The sequence below is a fragment of the Molossus molossus genome, unplaced genomic scaffold (assembly GCF_014108415.1).
Source record: "Molossus molossus isolate mMolMol1 unplaced genomic scaffold, mMolMol1.p scaffold_m16_p_1, whole genome shotgun sequence".
Lineage (NCBI taxonomy): Eukaryota > Metazoa > Chordata > Mammalia > Chiroptera > Molossidae > Molossus > Molossus molossus.
The window spans coordinates 99,308,533-99,331,658 of NW_023425344.1; the positions used below are offsets into that span (position 1 = coordinate 99,308,533).

The 23,126-nt window shown below is 38.1% G+C and overlaps 1 pseudogene; it reads right to left on the bottom strand.

Moving 5' to 3' along the window:
• Window positions 1-22,653: 22,653 nt before the first annotated feature.
• Window positions 22,654-22,808, bottom strand: LOC118619132 (annotated as a pseudogene).
• Window positions 22,809-23,126: the final 318 nt, after the last annotated feature.

A 23,126-nucleotide genomic window follows, 5' to 3' on the forward strand; every position in this document is an offset into this window, starting at 1 on the left:
GTTTCTCTTTCTGAGATTTTATCATTGGTGTATAAGAATGCTGTTGATTTCTTGATGTTAATTTTGTATCCTGCTACTTTGCCAAATTCATTTATTAAATCTAGTAGATTTTTGATGAGTCTTTGGGTTTTTCTATGTACAATATTATGTTATCTGCTAATAATGACAGTTTTACTTCCTCCTTTCCAATTTGGATCCCCTTTATTTTTTCTTCATGTCTAATTGCTGTGGCTAAGACTTCTAGTACTATGTTAAATAAGAGTGGTGAAGGTGGGCATCCCTGTCTTATTCCTGTTCTTAAGGGGAATGCTTTTAGTTTTTGTCCATTGAGTATGATGTTGGCTGTAGGTTTTTCATATATGGCCTTTATTATGCCTAAATATGATCCCTCTATTCCCACATTGCTGATTGTTTTTATTAAAAAGGGGTGCTGGATTTTGTCAAATGCTTTCTCAGCATCTATTGATATGATCATATGGTTTTTATCTTTCATTTTGTTTATCACATTTTGTTGTATCACATTTATTTATTTGCGAATATTGTACCATCCTTGCATGCCTGGGATGAATCCCACTTGGTCATGATGAATAATTTTTTTGATGTGTTGCTGGATCTGATTTGCTAATATTTTTAAAAGGATTTTGGCATCTGTGTTCATCAGGGATATTGGCCTGCAGTTTTATTTCTTTATAGTGTCTTTATCCGGTTTTGGAATAAGGATTATGCTGACCTCCTAAAACGTGCTTGGAAGTGTTCTGTCTTCTTGGATTTTTTTGGAATAGTTTGAGGAGAATGGGTATTAGATCTTTTTTGAATGTTTGGTAAAACTCCCTTGTGAAGCCATCTGGGCCTGGGCTTTTGTTTGCTGGGAGTTTCTTGATTACATCTTCAATTTTCTTTGTTGTTATTGGTCTGTTCAAGTTTTCTGTCTTCCTGCTTCGGTTTTCAGAGGCTGTGTATTTCTAGAAATCTGTGCATTTCTTCTAGATTGTCCAGTTTGTTGGCGTATAATTGTTCATAGTATGTTTTGAGGATCCTTTGCATTTCTGTGGCATCAGTTGTTACTTCTCCTCTTTCATTTCTGATTTTCTTTATTTGGTTTCTCTCTTTTTGTTTCTTGGTGAGTCTGGCTAAAGGTCCATCAATTTTTTTTATCTTTTCAAAGAACCAGCTTTTTGTTTCATTGATCTTTTGAATTGTTTTTTTTTATTCTCTATGTCATTTATTTCTGCTCTGAACATTACTATTTACTTCCTCCAACTAGCTCTGGGTTTTTTGTTGTTGTTGTTTACTTTCTATTTATTTAAGTTGTAGGGTTAGAAAGTCAATTAGAATTTTTTGTTGTTTCTTGAGGTAGGACTGTAGTGCTATAAACTTCCCTCTCAGGACTGCTTTCGCTGTGTCCCATACATTTTGTGTTGTTGTGTGTTTATTTTCATTGGTTTCCAGGAAGTTTTTCATTTCTTCCTTGATCTTGTTAGTAGCCCATTCATTGTTTAATAACATGCTATTTAGCCTCCAAGTGTTTGAATGTTTTTGTGTGTTTTGAGTTCTAGTTTCATGCCACTGTGATCTGAGAAGATGCTTGATATGATTTCTATTTTCTTGAATTTGTAGATTTGCTTTGTGTCCTACCATGTGGTCTATCTTTAAGAATGACCCATGTGCACTTGAGAAGAATGTACATTCTGCAGCTTTGATGTGAAATGTTCTGCAAATGTTAAGTCTAACTGATATAATTTGTCTCATAAGGACTCTATGTCCTTGTTAATTTTTTGTCTCAGAGATCTATCCAGTGGTTTCAGTGGCATGTTAAAGTCACCGACTATGATCGTGTTGCTATTGATCTCCCCCTTGAAGTCCTCCAGAAGTTTTTAAATATATTTTGGTGCTCCCATATTTGGCGGGCAAAGATTTCTTAAACAAAACATAAAGCATCAATCCTAAAGAAAAACTTTATTAAATCAGACTACATTAAAATTAAGAGCTTCTGTTCAAAAAACAAAAAGAGAGTAAACAGTGAACTGTAGAATGAATAGTCAATCCTCACTCATAGATTTCATATTTGTAAATTTGCTTAATGCTAATATTTATTTGTAACCCCCAAATCAATATGCCCAGTGTTTTCATGATTGTTCTCAGACCTGTGCAGAGTGGCACATTTTGAGGCACTCAAAGCACACATTCCCAGCTAAGGTCAGACAAAATGACACTATTTTTTTTTTGTTTTAGTTCTCATTCTGTAAACAGACATCCTTTTCTCAGGATATTTAGTACCATATATTTTGCATTTTGAGGGGTTCTTTTGTTTGTTATCTTGCTATTTCAAATGTCCCCAAAGCATAGTGCTGACATGCTATTTACATTCTAAGTTCAAGAAGACTATTTTGTGCTTCATATAGAAAATGCATGTGTTAGAGAAGCTTCAGAGACATGAGTTATAGTGCTGCTGGCTATGAGTTTAATGCTGTAGTTTTGGTTTGTTTTTTTTGTTTTTTCCAATTCTTACCCAAGGATATGTTTAGAGAGGGGAGGGAGTGAGAGAGAGAGAATAACATCAATGTGAGAGAAAAACAGCGATTGGTTGCCTCCCATATGCACCCAGATTGGGATTGAACCTGCAACCTAGGTATGTGCCCTGATCATGATTTGAACCCACCACCTTTTGGTATACAGATCACACTCCAACCAACTGATCCACCTGGGCAGAGTGGCCATAAGATTAATGTTAATGAATCGACCATATATATCAAGTGAAATATCTTTAAACAGGATACACATAGAATAAGGTGAGATATTGATCAGTTGACAAAAATGTTGTGAGCAGAGGCTTGCAAGAACCTAACCCTGTACATCCCGTAGGAGTAGTGGTTCCTTATTCACTAGCTCAGTCTTCATGATGACTTTATAGAACATAATTGTTTCAAATAACAAGAATTAACTGTACTTGTAATAATGGGTTTTATAAAGAACTCACTTTTATAATATATAAAGAAGTCTTATAAAACAATAAGAAAATAACAGGCAACCCAATGTAAATACAGGCAAAAATCCGTACAGTTAGTTCATGTAAAGTTATATCCAAATGGTGAATATCCTTATGGAATGATAGGTTCAAGTGTATATGCCCTATCTCTGTTCTGTCCCATAGTTTTACTCATAAAAATGATAATCTACAATTTGGATAATATAAAGTTATATTAAAATAATGATGTTACGTGGTGGGTTCCTAATGCAAAAGTATAGTGTTGTCCTTACAATAGTTTGCTCTGTGAACCGTGGAGGAATCATCCCCAATAAAGCCTCAACTGATATGACAAGCGACTAACCGTATGACTATAATTATCCAAAGTCCATCAAAGATCACTTGAGCCTCTATTTTATTTGCAGAGCTTAAAAAGTATCTGAAGTAATGTTTGCTAGAATTCATATAATAATTAAATATATAGAGCTTTCATTCAGGGTCTTTGAATTGTCCTGAGAAAATAATTCTTGTGCAGAAACATAAGTAAGTAAATGAAGTGAAAGATTTTGAGATGATCAAATTCTACCCAGAGAGTTTTGTCAGGATCTCTTTGAACTTGCAATGTATTTGCTTTCCCGCTGCAGGCTCTTTGCTCATGGACTTCTCCTCAGATCAGGATAGTACTAACCCTAGTTCACTTGTACAGCTACAAATGTTGCCACTCTGAACTTCTCTGGTTTCTCTGGGAGTAATTCCTTCTGCTTCTCCGCTACTATCGTACCTTTCAGACATTTAGCTCTTTCCTTTCTATTTGGCAAATATTTACTTGTATATTATTTACTTGTATATTCTGTCACCCACACTGCACTGTGAAACCTGTTCAGGGAAGAGACAATGTGCAGGCCCTATGTGAATCCCCATAGTACCAGTCTCACACAGAGAATTAAAACTTGGAAAGTGTTCAATAAATACATGACAACTTAAAGACAATGTACTTGCGCTGTAAAATAAGTTTTAATCATCGTTTTCTAGGGAATAAAAAATAACCACAGGAGTGTAGAGAATAAATAGGAGAAAAACAGAAAATTCTCAACAACAAAAGAAATTAAGCAGTGCAAAGTTGACAAAACAGTTAAGGACAATGTGTGATCTCTTCGTTGCCCTTTTCCCTTCTATATCCAGCTCTTTCTAGTTATTTGTTCCTGTGTTTCTGGTCCCCCCACCCCCAGTTTAGGCTCATGTCAATCAGAGCTAAGCCTGCCTGAGGCCATGGCCAGACCTCTGATTTGCATTCCCATCCCGCAGAAGCCATAAAGTTTAGTGCTACAAGAGCTCCCTGAATACCTGACCAGTGTGCCATGAGACAGAAAAGATTTCCTGCCTACCTCCAATGAGTCAGCCTTTTTTTTTTTTTTTGAATTCTGATAGACAGTTGACTGAAACAGTTCTGGATACCACGTACCACCTGTAAGGAAGTCAGTGACACAATAAGACCAGTGTCTCTGAATAAACAAGCATTCAGAGCAATTTGACTCAAAGTTCTTACATTTATCCCAATGAATTTATACCCTAATTTTCTGCACACATAAATAGCCACATTATTAGAAGTTTTAAGTTTTGAATTGGATGGGTCACTGGTCAACTGGAATTGAGAAAAAATAAAGAACACAGCACCTGGTAGAGTGCCTGAGGCAAAGCCTGATTAATATTAGTGGATGATGATGTTTAAAGCAATAATTTCTCTTTCCTCACTTTTGAGAGAATGCACCATCCAAACACTCTGGAGACAGCTGTTTTTCTCATGGCAACATCTGGAGTTATGGTACCCTTTGGGCAGCATCAGATCGCTTCATGGACCATGTGTTTCCCAGGAGAGACTAGTTAGAGTCTCACTGCAAACAAAGGACACATTAAAAAACATGACACAACAGGGTAAGTAATTTAATGGAGTCATCAAAATTGTTTTAAGCCCAACCTCAAAAAAAAAATCTAGCCTTACCTAAACTCTGTCACGCTGATAAAACACACATCTGATTAAAGATTCATCATCATTAGCACCATAATTACCACCACCATCAAAGACCAGGCATGAATAGCTGCAGAGCCAGGGCCAGGTGGTAGGCACAGGAGACACACACGGGATGAGACACACCCAGCCTCCTTCCATGGAGCTCCAGATCCACGCTTCTGATCACCTGTGCAGTGGCCTCAGATGGCCCCACAAGTAGAAATGTGCAAGAATTTAAAGGTATAACATTTTTTATTTTTCTTTCCACAAAGCTTCTCTGCTTCCTGTTTCATTCCTTTCCTTGTTAATGGCACCAGCATTCACCAAGGTAACCACGGTACAAATGTAGGCATGATTAGGTGATTGCCTGATCCTCCACCTCTCATTCGCCTAGTTCTTTAGGTTATGTCACCAACATAGTTCTTCATACCCAACTGCCACTGCCTGAGTCATTTATTATTGAATTTACTGCAAAAATACCCTGTCTTCACCCATTCAAGCTGCTGTAACAAAAAAATGCCATAGACTGAGTTGTATTTATCTCTCATAATTCTGGAAGCTGGGAAGATCAACCAGCCAGCAGATTCTGTGTTTGGGGAAGACCCACTCTCTGGTTCCTAGACATAGTTTTGCTGTGACCTCACATGACAGGAAGGGTAAGAGCCCTCTTGGGTATATTTCATAAAGTCATATTCCCACTCATGAGAGGTCACTCCTCATGACCCAATTACCTCCTAGTACCACCATTTTGGGGGTTAAGATTCCAGCATATGAATTTGGGCAGCAGGGGGCAGGGCACAAACATTCATTCCACAACATATACCTCCATTTTCATTCTCCTGCAGTCCATTCTTTTTTCTTTTAATGTTGGAAGTATTACAAATGCCCCTCTCTTTTCCTCATTGACCCCCCTCCTTCCCGCTCCTGCCTTTCCCAGCCTAGTGTCTGTATCAATAGGTTGCAATCAATTCTTTATACTTAACCAAAAATAAATAATAATTTCCACTGCTAACCTGTACAAACCATTGCATAACTTCCTTTGGCCTTAGGATAAAATCCAAGCCCTTTAGCATAACATACAAAACCCTTAATCATCTGAGTCCAAATGTCATCTCCTGCTCATCTCCACCATTTTAAGTTGTATGCCCTATTGGTGCTGAACTGCTTTTATTTATCCAAATGGGTCAAATATTACATGTTTCAGTCCTTTGAATAGGCTTCCCTTCTGCCTGAAATGCAATTTTTCTTTCCCCACCCTTGACTAAGGAATATCCATGTATCCTTAGCCTACCACAGAGGGGACATCTCCAAACACCATTTCCGGACATCTTTCCCTTCAGCCCTGCTATTGTTCTATTGGCCTTACTTCAGTGGTTGTTTTCATTCTACTCTATTTGGATCCTGTGCCAGCCTCCTCATCTATATATTAAACTGTTTACTAGAATCTAGGCACCATGTCTTGGATATTTATCTCTAGCACCTCACACAGTCCCTGACGTGTGATAGGTACAGAATAAATATTTTAAACTGAGTGGGATTGAATTGAGCTGAATTACAATCTGGTGGCTAAGGGAGTGCGTGCCAATAAAAAGATTCAAATGTAAAGTGCAAAGGAGAGCTCATAGCTGCTCAAAAGAGAGAGCAATTATTCTGGGCCAGGGAGAGTGGATGAGGCAGGACATTCAGTAGTATCAGTGTTGTATTTCATGGGCTCTTACGTTCATTCCTTTGGTCCCCACAGAGATACAGTAAATGTAGAAGTGGCTGATTAAAAAATGCAGAGATAATATCAGCAAGCCCATCTTCTGGTGTATAATGTGTTCCTTAAAGCACTTGGAAAGTCAGACAACAGAGGTGTCTGTGTGTGCTTCTGTGAGGGAGGGATGGAGTAATTTTATTCCCAGAAAGGTGGGATACTAGAACTTCTTTTCACAGTTCTTTTTATTCTATTGTGACAACCACTGTTCTGCCCCCCACCCCCCGGTCATGGAACATACTTTTACAGGTATAAACAAAATAATTATTACCCCACTCTGAAGTATCTTCCTGTGGCTCACTTTGCCAATATCCAGCATGAATCTGAGGAACATATGTGGGAACTCATTTTGCATTGTCTGATCAGGAGGGTAGACTAGAGTAACTTCTGTCAGACCCAAGTCAGCCTGTAAAACAGATGGCCACTTCTGACTGAAGAGCATTAAGGCACCCCTTTATGGCAGTTTTATAACAATATTTTGTCCCTTTTTCCAGCCTTCAAGTTTTCAATAACCCTGAGTTCTAATTGCAGAGCATCCTAGTACAAAATAAAGAATTTTAATTGTCAAAAGAAAAAAATTAGTATTTACTTTTCTAACTGATTGATTCTTTAACCAAAGGGTAAAAAACTGGATGGCATCATGCAAATTTTGACACCTGTCAATCTACAATGATATTCATTCAAGTGCTACCTCTCTTCAAACCCAGGCAACCCTTCATCTAGGTGAACACGTCACAGATGTCAGCCAGACCAGGAGGCTGCTTCCAGCTATCCAAGAAAACTAGGGATTCTGAATAGCTTTCCCAAGTACACTACTGCCCTTTCTGACTCTGATGGCTTCTAACCTTTGTATCTGTCCCAAGGGAGCTCACCAGTTTCTGGAATACCAGAGGGAAACTATCATTCTTGGTCGTAATTACTCAGTAGTGGACTGGGGACATAATTCGCAAACCTCCTCAATGCTCTTAAATAAATAAATGTGTGGCTGCCTGACTGAAGGACCCCAACTGGTTTCTTCCCCTATCAAAGGGCTGCACTCCAGTGCGACTGGAAGAGGAAGTGGGAGGATGTGAAACTTTTGCGAGGAGAGGAAGTTCCTCTCACCAGAGGCAAATGCCACACAATACAACTTGTGATGAAGCCAACTCCAGACCCTTGTTCTTCTGGGTTTGAGTTAGGGATCCTCAACTTTCAGGAGAGAAGAACACACACTTGCCCATGCCCCCACTCTGTCTCACTGCACCCCTGTGGGCCAGGACTCATCTTGGTTTAAAAAATAAACAAACAGAAAAACATTACCCTCTTGACTGAAGCTCTGTTTTCCTCCCAGAAAGAACTTCTCTCACACACAGCTCAATTAGAAAGTCTGAAATGTTTATTATTTTATAAGCCCTAATAACTGCAAAAGAATTCTGTAAAAGAAAGGTGGCATAAGAGTTATAGTGTCTATTTATGAAGTGGGAGTTGTGGGAACGTTGAGTGTGTAGTAGTCACACGCTCTGTGCACACAGATGTGTTAAGAAAATCGCCTCCAATTTGAAAAAGCGTGTTGCATCATCCTGCCAATACAACTCAGGCTTGGAAAGCCCTTTTCTTTTCTGCCAGGAAATTTGGGGTTTCTGTCCTGACCTGAGAGGATAGAGTCATCTCTTACTGCAACCATAACCTGCTCAGTGACTATGTATTCACTGGGAGTGGGAGCAGTGGGCTTGCACTTCTGTCGGGGCCACGCAAGATGACAGAGATAGGAAAGAGTCACCATCCTGTACCCGAATACTTCCTGCTGTTCCAGTCTTGCTCAGACCACACACAAAGCATATTTCATGGAAGGACATAGACTTTCCTAGTCAACAGTCAAGTAAACTCTAAGGATAGGACAGGGTAGGGTATATGTAATTTATATAGCATTAATGCATATATATATCATTTTATGTACATTTATAGTCATCTTAGGTCAGACTGCTGTAACAAAGTACCATACATTGGATGTCTTATAAACAACAGACATTTATTCCCACAGTTCTGGAAGTCTGAGATCAGGGTTCCAGCATGGTCAGCTCTGCCGAGGATCCTCTCTGGATTACAGATAGCTGTCTTCTCATTGTGCCCTCTCAAGGCAGAGAAAGGGAGAGGAAGCTCTACAGAGTTTCTTTCATAAGGACACTAATCCCATTTATGCGGGCCCCACCCTGATGATTTCATTACCTCACAAAGGCCCCACCTTCTATACCATCACCTTGAAGGGTTGGATTTCAGCATATGAATTTGGGGGGACACAATCAGTCCTTAAGAATAGTTATTTATATTTTGTCAGCTTAAGACACTGTATTTAGCTTGTTTAGTTCCTTGTACCAAGCAGGCATCACAAGTGTTAGGCTTTCTAAGAAAAATGTTCCCTTCTCAGGTCAAAAAAGGGATGCTCATAAATGCTCCTTCTCTCCACCAAGACCCCTTCTCCCTCCACTCTTCAAATTTCTGTTTTACAAAGTTCAGATTCTCCTCTGCTTCCCATATCCAATCTGAGTTTTGTTGCAGCAAGGCTCATTGTGTCATTAGTGGGCTACAGAGCTAATGCACCTCAGCAGGGCCAGGGAGGCACTGTCCTGAGCACAGAACTGCCTGGGCTTACCTGAGACCAGTCTATCCTTTCTGTTAGCATCACTCCAGATTCTTCAAAACAAAAACCACAATAGTGCTGCCCCTAGGACTGTTGAGATTTTGAGCCTGTCTTTCCTTGAAAGAAGCACCACACAGCTACCAGTGGCTTTTTCCTTGACATCAGGATTGGAAGGGTGAGCTCTGATTTGCTTGATTTTAATTCAGATATGGCTCACCGACATCCCCACCACATTCCCAGTTAAAGGGGAATGTCTAGATTTTTCTACTACGTTAATCTAGTACAACAATATTTTGTTTTTAATTTCTATTAGCATACCTAAAGAATATGTGCAGAGAGTGAATATATTTGAGTTTACATGCATGAGTCATGAAATGAATATCATTTTTATCTTGTTAAAAGCCACGTAAGATTGTGTTTTTTAGCCAAGACTCCTACTCTGTGGAATGTTAAACTTGTATTTTCATGGACATATGGACAAGCTAATTTAAAAGAGCTCAGAATAGAGTCTCCAGTTCCCAAATGGAGTGGTGGTCTGTATATCAGGAAATCAGGGACATTATTGTCATTTAATCAGAGAACTTAACTCTTAGGTGACCAGAGTGGGAAAGTAATTGGAAGAGTATAATCTAATAGGAAGGGATGTGTTAGGACTATTTCCCTTCAGGTCATAAATGTATAGTTAAAAGGGGTTATTTATTGTTGTCTGTGTCCATGGGCTATGCATATATGTGCTTTGGCTAATCTCGTCACCTTTTTTTATCCACTTCTTCCCACCTTCCTCCCCTTTGACATTTGTCAGTCTGTTCTATGTATCCTTGAATCTGGTTCTATTTTGTTCATCAAATTTATTTTGTTCATTAGATTCCACATATACATGAGGTCATATGGTAAGTGTCTTCCTCAGAAGGCCAGAGAGAGTGGGGGGGGGGCCTGAGTGGAGGTGGGCAAAGGGAAGTGGGAATGGGGGACATCTGAAGTAGTGTAAAAAATAAATAAATTTTGTCAAATAAAAAAATAAATAAAAAGTATCAGGAACACAACACACACACACACACACACACACACACACACACACACACAGTGGGTTATTCACCCTGTCATCAGGAAACAAACCACTACTTTGTTAAGCAAATTGTGCTTTTGCAAATTGCTCTGTGGACTTTCTTCATCATTAAAGTATCTCCTTGAGGAACTGAGGACATGATTTTTATTTTCTCCAAGTTAAAAAAGAAGTAAGTCCTTCCATGTTGTACATTTTGAACCACAAATGTAACACCGAACTCATGGTTGTGAAAGCTGACCTTAGCATCACAGTGAGTATCAATTTTATCACAGAATCTGAACAAAATCTCAACTCTCTCAAAAATATTCCATGAAATTCTATAGCTGTTCTAACACCAGATGTCTCAACTTCACCTTTTTTTTTCAGTTTATTGTTAGAATACTTTGCAAGTTACTTTCATTAATGAACAAATAAATGCACAAGTAAATGAAAAGTTACATTAGAACTTTTTAAACTGATGCCCTAGCTCTTCATTTATTCATTGACTTAATAGATGTTTACCGAATAACTTTGATGTTCAAGGTTTATATCAGGGTGATGGCAGTGAGGTGAAGGGTACTGGAGGAAGCAAATGGGGGGTAAGTCACTAGTCCTGCCTACAAGGTTCTTGCCATATAATAAAGGGAATTAGAGTACAACACAAAGAATTAAAATATGAGGCAGAATGTCATATGTACCATGAGAAATGCACCAAAATGCCACGGGAAGGGTTAGAGAATGGGTCATTCATATCCAACTAGTGAAATTAAAGAAGATGGTGCAGGTTATCACATTTTAATTAAATCTCAAAAAATTACTTGTGATATGATGGGAAATGTAGATTGTAGAATGGCATGAAAAAGGATGTTAAAGTGGAAAAGTGCAGGGTAACTCCATAGAACCTCATAGAGTTCACGTACCCACCCTGTCAAATTCAGTGTGTAATTTCTCTGTAGGGAGGATCCCCAGTTTTCATCAAAATCACAAAGGACATGTTTGGTTTTATTTGAATATTAAGATTACATAGTGTCATCAAAATAAAATTCATGTTTTGTTCTTTGGTGAAACAACAACAAAAAATCACATAAGAGGTCCATGTTCCGGAATCCTCTGGTGTAGATCATGATCTGGAAATAGCAAGAAATTTGAGTTATTTAATACGCAATACACATGTTACCCTCTAAACAGTTAAGGAATAAAATCAACCAATAGCCAAAAAAGAAAACAGCTGTAACCCCACCATTTTTAAATTGAGCAAATGGGACTCTCAGAGGTAACAGGTCTTCATCATCATCACTGGACTTATTCCTAGAGAGAGGTAAGGCTCATTTTTAGAAAGCCCTTCTTAAAAAAATATGTGAAGAATAGACTTTTATTTACTAGGCATTCAGGAGTCATTAAATTGTTTTAGGATAATGAGTGTGTAAAGATCCGTCTGGCAGAATTCTTAGTTTTATTGGAGAGGGCAGAACCTAGACTCAAGAAGGCCAATTGAAAATATATTGCAATGGCTCAAATCAGCACTAAATATGATCTAAATCAGAATGTTGGCAGAGGAAATGAAAAGGAGGTAATATATTCAAAAAATTTAATGATGGTGAGTACCACAATATTTAGAATAAATATTAGTGGAAAAGGAGAGGTAGATGTCTAAGATTTTACTCACGTAAACTGGGAGATACTCTTTTTAAGTTTTTTCAATTTTTAAATTATAGTTTATAGTCAATATTATTTTATATTACTTTCAGGGGTACAGTATAGTAGTTAGACAATCATATACTTTACAAAGTGTTCTCCCCGCTATTTCCAGGACTCTTGAAATATGTGACACGCAGTGGAGAGTCAATTTTAAGAGGAAGGTGATATTTAGTTTTAGATATAAATGACTTGATTAACAAAATAAATTATGCCAACTTCCTACCGCAATTTGTGGTTAGTTTTCAAGAGAGAAATGACACTAGCCCAATTATAGTTTCATGATCAGAGCTGACATCCATTTATTGGCCTCATTTTGACTTCCTACTGGGGTAACTGTGTCGTGTGAAAGTAATAAGATGCAGTTAACTGAGTGCATCTTATGGTCATTATATGGAATAGGAAAAAAATTAAAATAATTTTTATATTGCACAGAGTTTATGAGTACTTATTATTATAGCTACATCAATCCATATAACTTATAAAAATCATGCTACTGACTCATTAAGTATTTAATAAGGTCCTCTGATATATCAATGATTGTAATAGGTATTTTTAAGGGAGAGTGCAAAAAATAGTAAGACATAGTTCTAAACTTTAAGTGATGGGTAGTTAGGGTTGTCAGAAATAAATACAATCATTATTTTCCATTGGCACTGTATTATTTAAACCTAAAATGCTGGAAGCCTTGTCAAATCTGCATATCCCTTTTGCTTTTCCCTTTAAAAGGATTTCATTCTGTTAGAGCTTGAAGACTGGTAAGGGTCAGTTCAAAAGCCAAAACAAACCTGGTCACTATATGATACAAAGAAACATGTGCAGTGTTGTAAATTCAGCTTTGCCTTTCTCCATGAAGTTGATGGTGGCCTTTGGCTGTGAGGGTAAAAGGATCCAGTTTCAGCCTATTGAGTATGTATTCTGAGTCCCAACAGTAATCCAACACAGACTGTCTTAGTATCTGTTTATTCTTAGGTCTATATCTGTGCAAACACATAAGACTTGACAATTCACTTCACCTTAAACTCTCTAATTTCTGTTCTATATGAAAGGTGTACTTCCTCAATATTCTTGAATATCTACTTCAGGTATCTCTCGTTCTCTGTTCTCTCAAACTTTTTTACTTTCCTATCCTATTGGCTATAAAAGTTTTAATTTTCTTTCAGTTAGATGTTCTTAAAGTCAGAGTGAAACTAAGTGACTCAAAATGAAATGGTAAAACCAGAGTGAGAGCCAGTTTCTGAGAACTCTCCTCCCACCATGACTTTTGTCCTCTTGCAAGCTGCTTGGCTTCTCTGAAGAGATCCCAGCATTTGTTTGACACCCTACCGCTCTGGACCAGCAGTTGGCATATGTCATAATTACTTCAGAGTTGAACTATTCTGAGAGCATTGAAAAATAATGAGATTTGCCTGAAAAATTATTAGCACATCTTAAAGACTTACATCAAGGTTTGCCTGTTCTTATGCATAAGTGTTAAATTTGTTAATGGTGTGGCTTGCAACAAGAACACTCTCCCTGCAGTGTGAATGTCACAGAAATCAATTGGTGGAAGTAAGAACATCTGAACTATAAATATACGTGGTGCTATTGTCAGCAAGTAGAGTTGGCTGGGGAGCGGGAACAACCACTCTCTGATGGTTGGAATGACATTAGGCGGACAGGTCTCAGAGGACTAAATGAGCTTCAAAAGTAAACCATACCTGAAACTGTAGATTCACCTCTTTATTTCAATATCTCATCTCACTGAGGTTTAAGGCTTTTCTTCATGGGAGCAGTATAGCCTAGTGGGAAGTAGCTTTGCCTATCTGGAGGCATATATAATCATATGGAATATAATTACTAAAAAAGTTAGTGATCTGGAATGAGATAATTTTAACTTGCATCAAATTTCACTTGTCACTTACCAGTTGCTGGACCTGAAGCCAAGATGTCCTCATTTGTATAATGAGGGTAATGATCAGCTTTGCTTTACAAGGTTTCTGTGACAATTAAATACATTTAAATTGCTTAGCAAAGTGGCCTGGCTCTTAACAAGTACTCACTAGTGTTACTAATATTGTTCTTCTTATTATTATTATTAATTATTCATCTTAAATTTATTATAGGTATTCAGTCATGTCTCCATAAAATGTTTTCCCAGTGACTCAGTTCAGCACCCCCCTGACATACTGATGAATCTTCCTTCTCCAAGACTCTACTTCTGTGTTTTAATCTCACCGTCTTTTGCCACTCCACACATAGCTACTGGAGTCTTGCTACCATAACTGTGTAACATGCAATTTGTGATGAACTGATTGTCTCACCCCTTTTTTTTTGTTTCTGAGATTTGGTTATGTCTAGCTCAGAGTTGTATCTTTTCAAACATCACCTTCTCAAAAAGAATCAATGTGTATATGTGCTTTCCCCTGCCAATGGGAATGAGTCTATTCTATGTCACCCTCCTCTTTTATTAAGTTGAAACTGACTAAGGAAATGCAATTAGACTTTAAGAGGTATAATTAGAATAGAAAATATTCTATAAAGACAGTACTTGGGAACATGTTTAATTTTTTAATTTAAGGACATAATTTGCAATTTAGACTTACAGGAGGAAGAAATTTCCTTTTAATTATTTCTACTTAAAAAAAAAAAAAAAAGAAGGAGAAGAAGAAGAGTGGTTTTGCAAAAGTCACTGTCTAGGTCCATAAAGGTGGAGCATTTTTCTTAAAGTTGAATCATGAAAGTAATAGGTTGTTAATCCATTTACAAATATGGATTTCTCCCTAAGAGATGAATAGTGTAGTAAGAGAAATCACGTGTATGTGAACATTACATAAGGCAGAAATTTGGTTTTAGACGATGTTTAGGTAAAGTGTTATGGGAGTTCTGTGGAGAAAAAACTCATTTCCCAATATAACATCAGAATCGGCTTCTTAGGAAGAGGATGAGCTGAGTCTTGAAGAATTAGTTTATGTGATTTTGACTTCATATTTACTGAATACATTACAGAAGTGTAGTATATTCAGTCAGTGAGTTTGTCTGTAGTTAACTGTTAAGCTCCCTCTCATCCTATCATTCAATTTCTATTTTATGTTTATCTCTCTACCCCAAATATTCCTAAATCAACTGATGATTATCTGAATTTTTGGTTGCCTTCTTTGGCATATAATAAAAGTCAGCAAGCAATTTCTGTAAAGAGCCAGATAGAAAATATTTTAGTCTTTGTAGTCCATGCTATCACAACTACTCAGTTCTGCTGTTGTAGTGTAAAGGTAGCCATAGACAACATGTACGTTATGTGCATGTCTGTGTTCAAACAGAATTGTGTTTACAAAAACAGGTGCCAAGCCATATTTTGCCTTTGGAGGGGTTTGTGGTGGCAGTTTGGTCTAAAGCGTAGGCTTATTGATCAGTCCAAAAAAAATATTTCTGTTATCTGATATGCATAGAAATGATACTATAACAAGTATGGAATCAGCACCTCTAGCCAAATGTCCAGCTGTTAATAACAGTAAAGGATCTGGTATTTTACTCTAATTGCAAGTGAATAAGTTAGCCTGGCACATTTTTAAGGACGTTGGCATAAGACACAAGGTTCCTGGGTCAGAAACAAAGGAAAGTGTATTCCTCACAGTCATAACAGTGTCAGGGCATCAGCATTTCTTGTGCCACTTCCCCCGAACCTGAATTCCCACAGGGCAACACAAAAAACGCCAGGTAATAACTGTACACACAGTGAATTGCATTATAGGGAAAAAGAGACTGAGTTTAGAGAACACGAATCTTTTATAATGGGCAATGAGCCTGCCTGACATTTGCCCCCATGAGACATTAACTTTGTTACACTAGACAGTACCTGTGTCTGCCCTTTGCTCTGGAGAGATACCATCCCTATTTTTCAAAGCTATTTATCATACATACATGCTTGAATAGATAATGCAGAACAAAGGCAGATAAAACCTCTATTTGTGAGATGTGTAGGTGCCAACGACTAATGGAAAATTGTCTACTACAGCCAGAATCTCAAACTATCCCTGTGTTCTTGCAGGACTTGAATGCTTTGATAAAAATGCAGGGTAAACCAAACACACTTCAGTTTAAATGTCCACAGAATTACCAAAACAAGTATTTTAAAAAATCTAGAAAATGAGCAGAAACACTCTGTACCTTTGTAATTTAAAACCTCAGCTAATCAACAACAATGGACTTCAGCTCTCTTTCAATTCCATCTCTGGAACTATATTTTTTTAAACAAGATTACATTAAGGGATCCAAGATGGTCCAGATTAAGTGGAAGCTACACTAACCCCCTCCCAGGACCAAACTGGAATTATAACTAAATTATTGAAAAATCATACTGAATAACCAACTGAAGATTAGCTGGAGAGAAGCATTATAACCAAGGACTTACAGAAGAAGCCACATCAAGACTGGTAGAAAATGTGGAGGCACAAGAGGGTGGGGTGGGCTCCCATGGGTGGCTGTGGAAATTTCAGTGGGATATCTCAGTTGTGGGGAGTCACCCATAAGTGTTGGATCAAACCCCAATTCAGGCACCTTATCCTAGAGTACCAGAACCAAGAAAAGCACCCACATAACATCCAGTTGTGAAAAGCATCTGGGTTTCTGTCTACCAAGGAGAGATAGCTAGAGTCATAGGTACCCTCTTCAAAAGCCAACATGTAACATTTTGTCTGTGACCATTCACCCCGGGCTCTGGTGGAGAGAGGGCAGAGTGAGCTAGAGCCACATGAGGAGAGACAAGATTTAGTTGCTCTGGCGAGAGAGCTGAAGGGTCAGCCACCAGGATTTCTGTGCTAAGTCATTTCTCCATACCACAGAAGCTATTTTCCATGGGAAGAGCACTCTCCTCTATATAATATCAGCCAGGGGAAAGCAGTAACCCCATCCTCTGGAATACATCTCGCCCCACTCAGTGGAGCTTATGCCCTGCTATAGAGTACAGCCAGAGGCTGTTTCAGTGTCTGAGACTAACAGGTAATCTGTAGGTAGAGGCAGATCTCTGGGTGCTTTGAGACTTTTGCTGACCTGCCCCTAAACCTGTTGCTAGTAAAAGCCAGCCTGGGGTCTGGCTGGTGTGACTCAGTGGTTGAGCATCAACTCATGAACCAAGAGGTTACCAGTTCAATTCCCAGTCAGGACACATGCCCAGGATGTGGGTCCAATTCCCAGTGGGAGGCATGCAGGAGGAGGCGAATCGATGTTCTCTCTCATCAATGTTTCTAATCTCTCTCTCTCCCTCTCCCTTCCTATCTCTCTAAAATCAATAAAGAAAAAAATTAATTATTAAAAACAAAAAAAGCCAGCCTTGGTGTGCAGCTTGGTTCTTTCCACACACTCCCAGGCCCAGCAAAGGCAGCCACAAACTGTGAATAGCTGATAGCTCCAACGATTACCCAGGACCAGTCACAGGGAGGATCTGACAATTGCCTGCAATAGAGTTCCTCCCAAGAGGCCCAGATACTAAATACTCAGGAACCAAATTGGAACAACAGAGCAGGATCCAGTATGCTTCACAAGTGCATATCCATAGGGAGATTTTGACAAGCACCAAAACCTGCTGAGGTGAATTCAGCTTTGTGTGATCAGTACCTTCGCAGCAGCTTGACACTGTGTAAGGGGTTGTACTTCACAGTCAGCCAGCCTGAGAGTTGATCTCATGCATGAATGGACCAATAGCAATCAAGACTCAATTATAATAGGAGGGTCCACATAATGTACAAAAGAAATACTCCTAAATCAGGTGACCAGGGAGATTGTGCCACTGGGTCCCACAAAACACCTACCACATAAGGCAATCCTACCAAGGTTGAGAATCATAGCAAAACTACCTGCTACATAGAAATGAACATAAAGAGGTAGCCTAAATGGGGAGACAAAGAAAAAGACCCCAAATGAAAAAACAAGATAATTCTCCAGGAGAGTTAGATGAAATGAAGGCAAGCAATTTATCGGATACAGAGTTCAAAGTTATGATTGTAGGAATGCCCAACAGCATAAAAAGGGACATAGAACCCATAAAAAAGGACCAGTCAGAAGTGAAGAATGCAATTTCTGAAATAAAGAATACACTGGAAGAAATAAACAGTAGGTTGGAAGAAGCAGAGGATTGAATCAGTGATTTGGAAGACATGGTAGAAAAAACACCCATTCAGAGCAGCAAAAAGAAAAAAGATTTTCAAAAAAGAGGATAGTTTAAGGGACCTTTGGTACTACATAAAGTATAACAACATCTGCATCATAGGGGTACCAGAAGGGGAAGAGGGAAAGCAAGGGATCAATAATTTGTTTGAAGAAATAATGACCAAAAACTTCCCTATGGTAAAGGAAAATGACATGCAAGTCCAAGAAGTGCAGGGTCCCAAACAAGATGGACCTAAAAAAGCCCACACCAAGATATATCATACTTAAAATGGCAAAGATTAAAGACAAAGAAGGAATTTTAAAATCCCCAGGAGAAAGACAGTTATATAAAGGGAGCTCCCATAAGATGTCGGCTGATTTCTCAACAGAAATATTTCAGGCCCCAAGGGACTGGCATATTAAAAGTGACAAAAAGCAAGGTTACTTTATCCAGCAAGGCTATCATTTAAAGTTGAAGGAGAAATAAAGAGCTTCTGAGACAAGAAAAGCTAATGGAGATTGTCACCACCAAACCAGGATCACAAGAAATGTTAGAGGGCTTGCTTTGAGAAAAAGAAGAAGGAGAAGGAGGAGGAGGAGGAGGAGGAGGAGGAGGAGGAGGAGGAAGAGGAGAAGAACATATTTAAAAAATAAAATGGCAATAAATACATATTTATCAATAATCACTTTAAGTGTAAATGACTGAAATACTCATATCAAAAGACATAAGTTTGCTGAATGGATAGAAAACAAGACCCATATATATGGTGTCTTTAAGAGACTCAGGTCAGAATAAAAGATACACACAAACTAAAAGTAAGGAGATGGAAAAAACATATTTCATGCAAATAAAAAGGGAGAAAAAGATGAGTTAGCAATACTTATAAATCTGTCAAAATAGACTTTAAAACCAAAGCTATAATAAGAAACAAACAAACAAAAAAGGATACTACATGATGATAAAGAAAGCAATCCAACAAGAAGTTATAATCCTTGTAAACATTTATGCAACCAACATAGAAACACCTAAATATGTAAAGCAAATCTTGACAGAATAAGAGAGAGATTGACAGTAATACATTCATAGTAGGGGATTTTAATACCTCATTAACATCAATGGATAGATTTTCCAGAAAATCAACAAGGAGACAGCAGCCTTAAATGACACACTAGATCAAATGGATTTCATTGATATCTTCAGAGCATTCCAGCCCAAAACAGCAGAATATCTATTCTTTTCAAATGCAAATGGAACATTTTTTTAGAATAGACCACATGTTAGGACACAAAACAAGTATCAGTGAACTTAAGAAGATTGAAATCATATCAAGTATCTTCTCTGACCATAATGCCATAAAACTAGAAATCAATCACAAGAAAAAGATAAAAACATAGACAATGAATCTAAATGATATGTTACTAAACAATGAATGGGTTAACAATGTGATCAAGGACGAAATAAAAAACTTACCTGAAAACAAGTGAAAATGAACACACAACAACCTCGAATCTGTGAGATACAGTGATACCTCGGTTCTCGAACATAATTCGTTCCAGGAGGACGGTCGAGAACCGAATTGTTCGAGAACCGAAGCAATGAAACCAATAGGAAAGCGTGACTCCACAAAGCGTGACTCTCTCTCTGCACTCACACTGATGACGCAAGCAAGGCGCGCTGGGCCGAATGAACGCCATTCGGCTCATCTCGGAAGTTCGAGTTCCAAATATTTGTTCGGATTCCGAGACAAAAGTTTCTCGAATCTCCATTTGGTCGAAAACCGAGGCGTTCGAGAACCGAGGTATCACTGTACAGGGAAAGCAGTTCTAAGAGGGTAATTTATAGCATTATAGGCCTATTTCAGGAAAGAAGAAATAGCTCAGGAAAACAATCTAACTTTACATATAAAGGGACTTGAAAAAGAACAACAAAGCCCAAAGTGAGTAGAAATAATAAAGATCAGAGCAGTAATAAACAATGAAGTCTAAAAAAAAAATACAAAAGATCAGTGAAAACAAGAACTGATTATTTGAAAAGATAACGAGATCAACAAACATTTAACCAGACTCATCAAAATATAAAAAATAAAGAGAGGATCTGACCCAGCCGAGTAGTTCAGTTATTTGGAGCATATTCTCATGTACCAAATAGGTTGCAGGTTCGATTCCTGGTCAGTGCACATACCTAGATTGCAGGTTTGATCCCTGTTTGGGGCATGAATGGGAGGCAATTGGTCAATGTTTGTCTCTCACATTCATGTCTCTCTCTCTCCCTTCTTCTCTTTCTAAAAGCAATAAATATATGCTCGAGTGAGGATTAAAAAATGTTTTTTTCAAAAAAAGAAAGAAGACACAAACAAAATCAGAAATAAAAGAGAAGTAAGTACTGACACTGAAGAAATACAAAGGACTGTAAGAAAACATTATGACCAACTATATGCCAACAAATTGGACAATTTGGGCTAAATGGGAAAATTCCTGGAAATACAGTCTTTCAAGATAAAATCAGGAAGAAAGAATCTAAATAGTCAGGTTTACACCTAGTGAAATTGAAGCATTAGTCAAAAACTCCCAACAAACAAAAGCCCTGGACCAGATGGCTTGACAGGTAAGTTTTAGCAAACGTTTTTTCTCAAATTATTCCAAAAAATTAAAGATGGGCAAAGGGCCTGAATAGTCACTTTTCCAAAGAGGATATATAGATGGCCAATAGACATCTTAAAAAATTCTCAATGTCACTAATCAGCAGAGAAATGCAAATTAAAACCACAATGAGCCCTGGCAGGTTTGGCTCAGTGGTTAGAGCATCGACCTGCGGTCCAGAGAGACCCAGGTTCGGTTCCCGCTAAGGGCATGTACCTCAGTTGCAGTTTGTCCCCGGCCCTGGTTGGTCATGTGGGTGGCAGCCGCTCGATGTGTCCCTTTCACGTCGATGTTTCTCTCTCTCCCTCTCTTCCTCTCTCTCCCTCCCACTCTATCTGAACAGAAAAAATAGAAAAATGTCCTCGGGTGAGGATAAAAAAAAAAAAAACAACACAATGAGATATCACCTCACACTGTCAGAATGGTTTCCACCAATAAATCTTCCAACAGCAAGTGTTGGTGAGGATGTGGAGAAAAGAGAACCCTTGTTCATTGTTGGTGGGACTGCAAATTGATGCAGTCACTTTGGAAAGCAGTATGGAGTTTCCTCAAAAAATTGAAAATAGAACTGCCTTTTGACCCAGAAATTTCCCCTTTGGAAATGTATCCAAAGAATCCCAAAATACTAATTCGAAAAAAATATATACACCCCTATGTTTATTGCAGTGTTACTTACAATGCCCAAATTTGGAAGGGGCCCAAGTGCCCATCATTAGATTAAAAAGCTCTGGCACAATTACAAAATGGAATACTAAGCTATAAAAAATAATAATAAAGAATTAGAAGAAAATTTTACTCTTTGCCACAGCACGGATGGACATGGAGAACATTATGCTAAGTGAGATAAACCAGTCAGAGAAAGACAAGCACCTTATCATTTCACTCATATGTGGAATCTAATGAACAAACTGAATTAACAAGAAAAATACAGACTTATAGATAGAGAGCAGGCTAACAGTTCTTTGGGGAGACTTATAGATAGAGAGCAGGCTAACAGTTCTTTGGGAGAGGGCTGGAGGGTGGAGGGATTGAGCAAAAAAGAAAAATAAAGGGAAAGAACTCATGGACACGAACAACAGTGTGGTGATTGTTGGGGAAAGGAGTGGCAAGAGGTGGAAGAAAGTGTAGTAGGGATAAATGGTGATAGAAAAAAATAAAATAAAAAAGAAAGAAAAGATATCTACTCCCCCCCCCCCCAACAAAAAGACATTAGATTAAAGTAAATGCTTTCAATGCCACTTATTTATACTATGATTTTTTTTAGGTTTTATACAGGCTTACATATAGGTTTGTATATGTGTGCATATATTTGGAAAAGTGTCCTTTTAGTACTTATCAGAGGTAACTGGGGAAATTATGTTAAATTAAAAATAAGTTGAGATGCTTCATATGTTAAATAAACTGAGATTTCATATTTTTTTAAATGAGAATCACTCTCTCATAATTTTTAACTTTAAATTATAGTTTCTACAATCACATTGCTTGGTAAGAGATGACCTATGCTATTCTCAATCTGTAATACTGAAAAATAGAAATAGATGGATATAGAACTAAGCTGACCAAGGCCAATAGGCATATTAAAGCATTTTTTAATTTTAAATTTTGTTTCTTTTTTTCAAATAAAAGATCTCACATATTTATAACAAAACCAACCTACCAACAAAGAGGCAGGCATAAAACAAAGAGAAAAATCATTATTTTCTCAATAAATTATTATCTAATTATTCAGATAGTGGTAGTTGCTTCAGTTTGATATGGCAAGATGTAATGACCTTGGCGCAGCATAAATACATGAGGCCTTTCTTTATAGACCCACCTTAGTTTTTCTCCAATGTCTACTTTGGAGTTATACTTGATTTTATCACCAGTTTCCATAGAAGTCCATGGGGGAGTGGAAAAATTCTGCTTTTCCTTCTTGGCCAGGAACTGCTTGATCCTGAAAGTCTCATGAGAAGACATGGTGATGAAGAGGGCCAACCATTCATGCCATGATGGCAGAGAAAGGAAGAAAATTTTGAAACACACCCAGCCGGTGTGGTTCAGTGGTTGGGCATCAACCCACATAGCAAGAGATCACCGGTTAGATTCCTAGTCAGGGTACGTGCCCAGGTTGTGGTCCAATCCCCAGTAGGGGGCATGCAGGAGGCGGCCAATTGATGTTCTCCCTCATCTATGTCTCTCTCTCTCTCTCTCTCTCTCTCTCTCTCTCTCTCTCTCTCTTTCTCCCTTCCTCTCTCTAAAATCAATAAAGAAAAATACTTAAAATTTGAAACACAA